Here is an 8,580-nt window from a genome sequence, read left to right on the forward strand (position 1 = left end):
CAAGTAAAAAGTTATTGCCTGCAAAATGCAGCAGATTGAGCAAAATTCAGTCAACCATACAAGCCTAGATATAACTATTTACTATGATTTGCAGCAAAAATACTTCCCACTTTGCAACACAGAATACTAAATATAAGTATTCTAAAGGGTTGACATTTAATGAAATTAATATGGACATTTTGTGTATAAATGGCATTAATTTTGCTTATGTGTGGTGGTGAAGAATACAATAACTACATAATACAGTCTGGTGTCACTCCCTTTATAGCACTAACAATTTCACCACTTTTATAACATCAGTATAAATGTCAACAGTGTGCAAAAAGGACAATAATGTGTAAATATTATTATAAAAATAGTTTGACCTCACAGATACCCCAAAAGTATGTTAAGGATACTAAACAGAAGATTCCTAGACCCCACTTTGAGACTCACTTTACTGAAGGGTAGCCAACATGTAACTTGCCCTAAATGTACAGTATGCTAAGAGCATCAGTCAGGTTCTTTACTAGAAGACTCCTCTTATTTTTCAACCAAGTTGGTTAGTTAGAGTTTAGTTAAGAGAGTCGCAGCTATTTATATGAGTAATATAGGAAAAGCATATCATTTTCCTTCATTATTAATTCTCTCTAGCATTTCCCCAACATTTTAAAGGGTATTATTAGCCCCTTTTATAGAATAAGAAACTGAGATTACCGTTTGGTGGAAATATTAGACTAGGATTTAGTTTTAAAATGCCTTAGTCTCACATGGGAATTGGAATGCAGGAAAAATACTGTCTTAGGTCTATTTTAAGGGATAAATATATTTATAATTATAAGCTTATTATATCTTACTGATCAGCATGAATCACAGTAAAATATCCAGGAGACCTCAGTTCAAACAAGTAACTGTGCTTAACTGAAGGTTGTTGTTAATCCTAACCAATGAAGTGGCTAATAGATAATCCTTTTAAAAAGGTACCAACTCAAACTCAGTCTTTAAAATGGTACTTTCTACTGAAAATCTATAAAGACCAAAGAAACCTTTTACAAATTTTTTTTTTACTTTTAAACTTAATGTGATAATTGTTATTCAAATTTTCTTTAATGTAGTTGTTTCCCCCCAGTACAATGCATAACTTCATTAGTCTCATTGCTTGCTCTTCTAAACCAATATATTATTAGGCTTATTTGCTTACACTGTACCTGCTCTAGGTTGAAAATCAGTTTTTGAACAAATTCAATATATTTAGAAAAAAATGAAATGTCCTAAATTACCATTGTGTTCTTCTTTTGTTTTGTTTTTAGTGAACTTGTAAACAAAAAAGCTCCCATTTAAAAAAAAAAACCCACAAAAAACAAAATCCCAAATCATATATATGTTTACAGTGATTACATTTATCTAAGCAACATATATACATGTTCAAGTTTAAGATGTTAAATATCTGTGACAAATATGCTTTTTAAAATATATATACACCAAGAGCATTGTGAAGTTAATGCAGAGTCCTGAGGATAATCTATTAGTCAATAAGTTTTTAAGTTTTCAACTTTAAATGCTGTTATTTCCAACACAGGTAAGCAAGCAATCTTTCATATGCTCAAACACTGGACCCTCTGGTTACTACCATATCATCTGGCTTGCAAATAATAAGCCAACCATTTAAGAATGTTTTAAGTGAACAACTAGCAAACTAGGGATGGATAAACCCTAAGAATGCACAGTAGTGAGCATATACAACCATCGCAACCGTGGGTGAACACTGCTCATCCCATTCTTCTGAAATGAGATCTCAAAGCTGAATAGCTAAAAGTAAAAGATGTTCACACAGAAATTGGCATATGCACAATTTCTCTACCTATTTGTGTGTGTCCACCATTTAGTTCACTTTTCCACTTGAAAAAAAATGGAATAGAAAACTGGACACCATGTTTCACTATCTCAGTTAATATTTACAATTACAACAATGCTTCCCAGAGCCAGTTTATACTGAAATTAAGTTCTTTACACCAAAGAAATGGTTGTCCACAACCACCAGCTAGTGTACATATGAACGAAAAAGTAGATTTGGGGAGAAACCAAGGCTGCTCCAATCACCGGCACTGCTTCCTCTGTTCCTTGACTCTCGCTTAGCAACCTGTGGGGGTTGTGGCCTGCTGACCCTGCCCGCTGGAAGAGGCCGCCGACTGGGCTGCTTTCTGCTTCAGCGTTGTCCAGTCAAATGTGTAGTCATACTGGTGGTTCAGGGTCCTGAAAAGAATGCGGAAGAGCTGTCCCAGATACATGTAATTCGGGGCTTCTTCAAAGCGCAGCCCACGGCAGTAGTTTAGGTACATGGCAAATTCCGAAGGAAACCCCTTACATAAGACTTCAACGGGAATGGACATCTTCTTTTCGCTGATCTTCTCGTATTTCTGTACCTTGGTGGCAGCCTTCAGTCCTTGCCACGGCAGGCTGGTTCTGTTAAAATACATCAAAACATAGCCTAACGACTCCATGTCGTCCCGGCGACTCTGTTCCACCCCAAGGTGGGCATTGATGCTCGCATACCGGGCCGTGCCCGTGAGGTTTTTATCTTCTCTGTACGGAATGTGTTGCCTTGTCCTGTTGTCCCTGTACTTTTTGGCCAAACCGAAATCAATCAGGAACAACTTATTACAGTGGCGCCCGATGCCCATGAGGAAGTTGTCCGGTTTGATGTCTCGGTGTATGAAATTCTTCGTATGCACATATTCCACCCTGCTGATCATCTGGTCCGCCAGCATCAGTATAGTCTTCATGGTGAAGCTCCTGGAGCAGAAGTTGAAGAGGTCCTCCAGGCTGGGCCCCAGGAGGTCCATGACCAGCACATTGTGGTCTTTCTCCTGCCCGTACCAGCGGATGTGCGGGATGCCCACCCCGCCCTGCAGGATCTTGTAGAGCTTGCTCTCGTACAGCAGCTGCGGGTGCCGGGCCTTCTGCGACTCGAGCTTCACCGCCACCTCCTCGCCGTTGGTGATGTTGATCGCCAGGTAGATGTCCCCGAAGGAGCCAGAGCCGATCTTGCGCACCAGCTTGTATTTCCCCCGGACGGTGAATTCGGCCTGAGAGCTGCTGCAGCTCTCCATCCTGGGACACGGTCTCCAGCGGGGCTGGGCCAAGCCCGCACCTCACCTCGGAGAGGAAGTCAGAGGCCTCTCCGGGCTACGGCGCCCCAGCAACTCCGCAGAGGACGGCACCGGAAACGGAAACGGTGAAACGGAAGCGGTGGTTCTCTCGGTGTCACAGGGCCCAGAGTCCCCCAAGGGGACCCTAATCACCTCCGCCCGTCGGGCTGCTCCTTTCCGGGCCGCCGTTTCCAAGGGGCTCGCGAGGTTCCCAGGCTGGGCCGCTTGGATTCTGGGCTTTCGTGACGTCGCGGGCTGGAAAAGGGGGCGTTGAGTTAGGACGGTGTTTGCGCTGCCCCCACCGCCGTGGCCTTCCACCCCGAGGCCCCGCCTTCGCTGTCACTCTGCGGCTCTGCCATGTTGTTGCTCACCCGGTGACGCCATCTTGTCATTCTGCCCACGCCGCTGCCATCTTGTTATTCTGGCTCCACCAACACAAAATGGTGCCTTCCCGGAGCCGCAGCTTCCGGGCACAGAGCACTCTGGGAAGTGGCCTCAGGCGCTGACCCCTGAGGGGCTGCAGGGAGGAGGAGGGCGGAACCAGCCTGCCAGAGTAGCGTCAGGGCTGCGCATACGGGTTCTCCCGGAGTTAATTCGGCAGGTGAACCTTTCGGGTGTCGTTGTTTTGAATGTATGGGGTTGGGTTAGGCCCCTTCCTTTGGAAAGTGATCGTTCAGAGATGGAAGTGCTGCTTCACTGATTAGAATGCGGGGCTTTCGTGCTGTCCTTCATTCTCTTATTCTCTTCGCCTTGATTTTTACCTACAATCAGATTATTAAGTGTTTTGTTTTTTTTTTTAAGAAGGAACGTTCCTTCACTTTTTCCTATGCTTCACTCTGTATCAGCAATACAACGCGCCTGTCATGTTGTTGAGAGCCACACCTTGAAGGCAGCGGCATGAAGTCTTATGCCCTCACCATGGACCCAGCGCAAACTGGTGACCTAGGCGGGGGAGGCCAGGTCACAAAGCGGCAGTCGCCCAGGATGCCAGGCCGTGGCCATTGGCTTGATCGCAGTGTGCCTTACTAATCAATACACCGATCGGCACCAGAGTGAAAAGGTACAGTGTGTAGAAACGTGACTACTGACCACTTCAGTGTTTTTTATCTGCAATGACACCCTCATCAAAATTCAGTGGTCACTCTTAACATTTTACTAAGACGAAGTGATTTATTTCAGTAAATCAGAAAGGGCAACAATGCCATCGAATGCTTTCCATGTCTCCTGGATTCGTGTTCCTTTATTATTTTGGAGTCGAAATACTTTTTTTCTTTTAAAAATTGTTTCATCCACTCATTTATTAGATTAAAAATGTCTCAGACACTAAAACCTATAGGTATAAATGCTAACAAAAAGAGGCATCTGCCAGCAAAGAAATTTAATCTTATTTATACACATTGTAAATGCTATATGAAAATGCAATAGTGCCAGATAAGATCTTTTTGATGATGTTTGTCAGATATCACCTTTGGTACATCATGTCTATAAATGTACCTAATTAGCTGGTGGGGGATTAGAAATGAAATTTCTAAAGTATTATTGTCAATCCATAGTAGTGGAGTTAGCTCCCTGAAAGTGCCTTCAGTTCTTAAAAACATGATGAAATGCACCCTTTTAATAAGTCACTCAACCCCCTGCCCCAGCCCCACCTGAAAAAATACAGGGGACACATTACTGAACAAGCTCCTTGACAGTTCCATGTATTTCCGATGAATAGATGGTTCTCAGTCCCCATTGTTTGCCATGTTCACAGGACTCAGTTAATGAAATGGCTAATTAGATTTCTGTAATCCTGTAGTCATTGTGTTTGAGGTGACATTTTGTCGGTATTTCTCTTGTGGCTCCTTCAGTGTGATAGGAAACATTTTCCGTTAGCCAACTTGGCTCTTGTTATTTTGCTGGAATGGCAGTTCCCTCTGCCTGTATAATGAAATCATTGCCCTCCTAAATACAGCTCTGCCACTCAGCATTTAAATAGAAAAGAATAGGAAAATGATCGTCTGATTAGTCAAACAGGCCCATGTTCAAAATCCGTTTCCGAAATCAAATAGAATTGGATCGAGTGCAGTGTGGAGGAATGACTTAGATATTATTATATACTATAGTACATATTCACTGACTAGCAGAATGTGGAAGGATTTAAAGTTCTAAATTCTTATTCTTATGATCTGTAAGAACCAAATTCTTGAAAAAGCAGAGTCAAGAAGACTAATTTAGGCTGCTTTTTTAGACTCTTAAAAACTGTATTACATCCAAAAAGTGAAAGACCATGACCAATGCCACATTTCAAGTACTAAATACAAATTATTTAAAATACTGGAATGATAATAGTGCAATATAGAACTTGATAATTGTTTTGTATAGAAATAAAAGGGATTTATATATTTGAATTTGAATATAAATTTATTTTCAAGAAGTTTTAATAATTTTCATTTCAAATCACCTTTTGATTAGTGCAGAAATACATTTTGAGAGTCACCACCAACCAATTGGTTTCAGCCCTTCACTTCTGAAAGCTAGCAAATCAGCAATGAACTAGCTCTAACAATACTCCTTTGAATGCCAGCTAGTCAACAACAGTTTCATTCTAGTAACCACAACTGTATAGATTATGCCTACTTAGCTGTAACTTTAGAAGTAAAGTTAGCAAATTCCTAAACACCATGCTTCCCTGGATACTTATATAAAATCAATAATCTCCTATGCTCAAAGAGACTGTGCCAGACCAGCGTAGCCTTCCATTATTATAGTGAACTATAAAGTCAGCTTTGTCTTTTTATTTTTATTTCAGATATGGAGTGTTATTTCATCATCCTTTACACCCCACTGCACACTTGCATTATGTTTCTCCAGAGAATTATAGCCAAAGATATATCTATATCAATATATATATATAATCTCTTAACATATATCTTGCTTTCACACTCATCACTTCAACTACTAGTTTTTAGTTTACTCTCAATAAATGATCTATATTTAGCCCAAAAGTAGAATAAGAGGAGTAATGAAGCCTTGATCACACACGATACCTTCCCTAATATGACTTGTGTCTTCTGGGATGCTTTTCATTCTCTAGAGGACCTCTACTGAGCTTACCCTATGGTGAGCACTGGCATGGGACACAAATATTTCCATATTTTTTATCCATTCAGTGAGCTCTATCCACTTACATATCTCTTCCCCAAATTTATTTATCATTAATTTTCCAATCTTGTTCCATCCAAGTCCCTGACCATCAGCCTAACAATTGGCTACAGTCTGAATCAGCATGTAATTGCATATCTTGCCTTTTCACCTTTCAAGAAAAGTGAACAACCAGGTGTTCTGTCTACGAGGGGAAGTCCCTTCATCACTGTCCTTCAGGGATGCCCCAGAGAAGGCCTGTAGTACCGTCCCTGTCCACTTTTAGGTGGTGCCTGCATATCCTACAGAACCATCTGTACACTGGGCCTCCTCTTCCTCTGTTAAGTGATCAGAGGGAATTTCCCATGAAATTATAGATGCATACTTGGGGAGAGAAGCAGAATGAGGACCATGAGCATTTGAGTCATTTCTTCATGTAACTAACTTTGTACCTTCAGATTCTTCTCAGACTATTCATTATGGAGGTCCTGAAGTTCCATGATCCCCTGTCTGGAAGCTGGAGAACCAGGAAAGCCAGTGGTACAATTCATTCTGAGTCCAAAGGGCTGAGGACCATGAGAGCTCAATAATGTAAGTCCAGGTCCAAGATGAAGAAGACCGAAGAACCAGGAGCACCAATGTCCCAGAGCAGGAGAAGATGCCCAGTTCAAGCAGAAAGTACTAGTAAATAATGCCCTTCCTCCCCTGTTTGATTCAGTCTACCAATTCAAATGCTAATCTCTTACAAAATCATCCTCATATACATACCCAGAAGTAATATTTTACTAAGCCCAGTTAAGTGGACACAAAATTAACCATCACAAAACATAAAAGTATTTTCACAACCCAGCCATTTTTCTTCATCTGCCCTGGGTAGCCCAAGATAGATTTACATTCTCAGGGTTATATGCTACTTCATTATTTGCCTGTAAATTTTCTATATGTTCTTTTTCACATGATTAAAATTTTAATTTTATCTTCCTATTTTAATACTTTTTTGTCTTATTTTAAAACTTTTTCAAAGAAATTCATTTGAAAAAAATCTAGTATACATTTGATTAAGTGGATTCCCACAGAATATTTGGCCATTATTGCCTCTTTATATAGCCACTCACATAAATATGTTCTTGGAATGATGGTTTAAGAAATTGTAGATGCAAACAACGAAGGAAATAATCCATGTAAAGGGGTTTAGTAAAATACAGAAAACAAAGCAATCACCCAATACATAATAAATAATAATAAATCATTATTTTAATAAGAAGAATGATTTTATTAAAGGAAACTACTCCAAATTTTGACAAAGAAAATTCATTAGAGCATTATCTTTCTCATAACAAGAGAAAGAAAAGGCATAAATCTTAAGAGGGACATTAAAATAGCTTTAAATTCTAAATGGAACTTTCAGCATAGGCAATGAGGAAAATGTGTCCATACACCTCATAGGGGAGTAAATATAATGTAGGAGACACTTGAAAAAATTACTTCAAAATTTTGTACAGCATTTTACAATTACTTTTCAAACCATAATCACACTTAAAGAGGATAAAATGTGAAGAAAATGACTTCAATTAAGATTAATTAGCCGTAACCGGTTTGGATCAGTGGATAGAGCGTCGGCCTGCAGACTGAAAGGTCCCAGGTTCGATTCCAGTCAAGGGCATGTACCTTGGTTGCGGGCACATCCCCAGTAGGAGGTGTGCAGGAGGCAGCTGATCGAAGTTTCTCTCTCATCGATGTTTCTAACTCTCTCTCTCCCTTCCTCTCTGTAAAAAATCAATAAAATATATTTTTTAAAAAAAGATTAATTAATACTCAAGTCCAGCAGTCAACAATCACTTTTATTTTAATCTACTTTGTATTTGATTCACTTAGAATGTTTCTGAATATGTTCAAATAGACTTGCAAGTAGCACATAAGACATATCTAAAGAGGCAATTTTTTTAAATGCCCAATTAAATAATTATTAAATTTTTAACTTATCTGTAATCATTATAGTCTCAATTCACATAAGACAGAGTGTGAGTAATAAAGCCATCTTAATATGTGACATTCTTTTAAAGCCATAGACATAATTTTTCTGTTCAGGTTACTCCGATCACATTAGGGTAAATACTATTTGAAAATAAATAGCAGGTCCTTTGAACCTCTATTGCTGTGCAATTTAGGATAAGGAAATAAAGAACTTTATCTCAAAAAATATTAATGGGACTCTACCAGATCTTATTTCAGATAAATTCCCATTACTTACAAAGAGTTTTCTGATTTCTCTTAGGATATTTTTAAAAACATGATTATATTTTTCTTAAAGACAGATTCATCTGTCAAA

General features: G+C 39.5%; 1 pseudogene; it reads right to left on the minus strand.

Annotated features, from left to right (window-relative positions):
• Positions 1 to 2,111: 2,111 nt before the first annotated feature.
• LOC102761613 lies at positions 2,112 to 3,089 on the minus strand (annotated as a pseudogene).
• Between the last annotated feature and the right edge of the window lie 5,491 nt (positions 3,090 to 8,580).

This window comes from Myotis davidii, unplaced genomic scaffold (assembly GCF_000327345.1).
Source record: "Myotis davidii unplaced genomic scaffold, ASM32734v1 scaffold562, whole genome shotgun sequence".
Taxonomy (NCBI): domain Eukaryota; kingdom Metazoa; phylum Chordata; class Mammalia; order Chiroptera; family Vespertilionidae; genus Myotis; species Myotis davidii.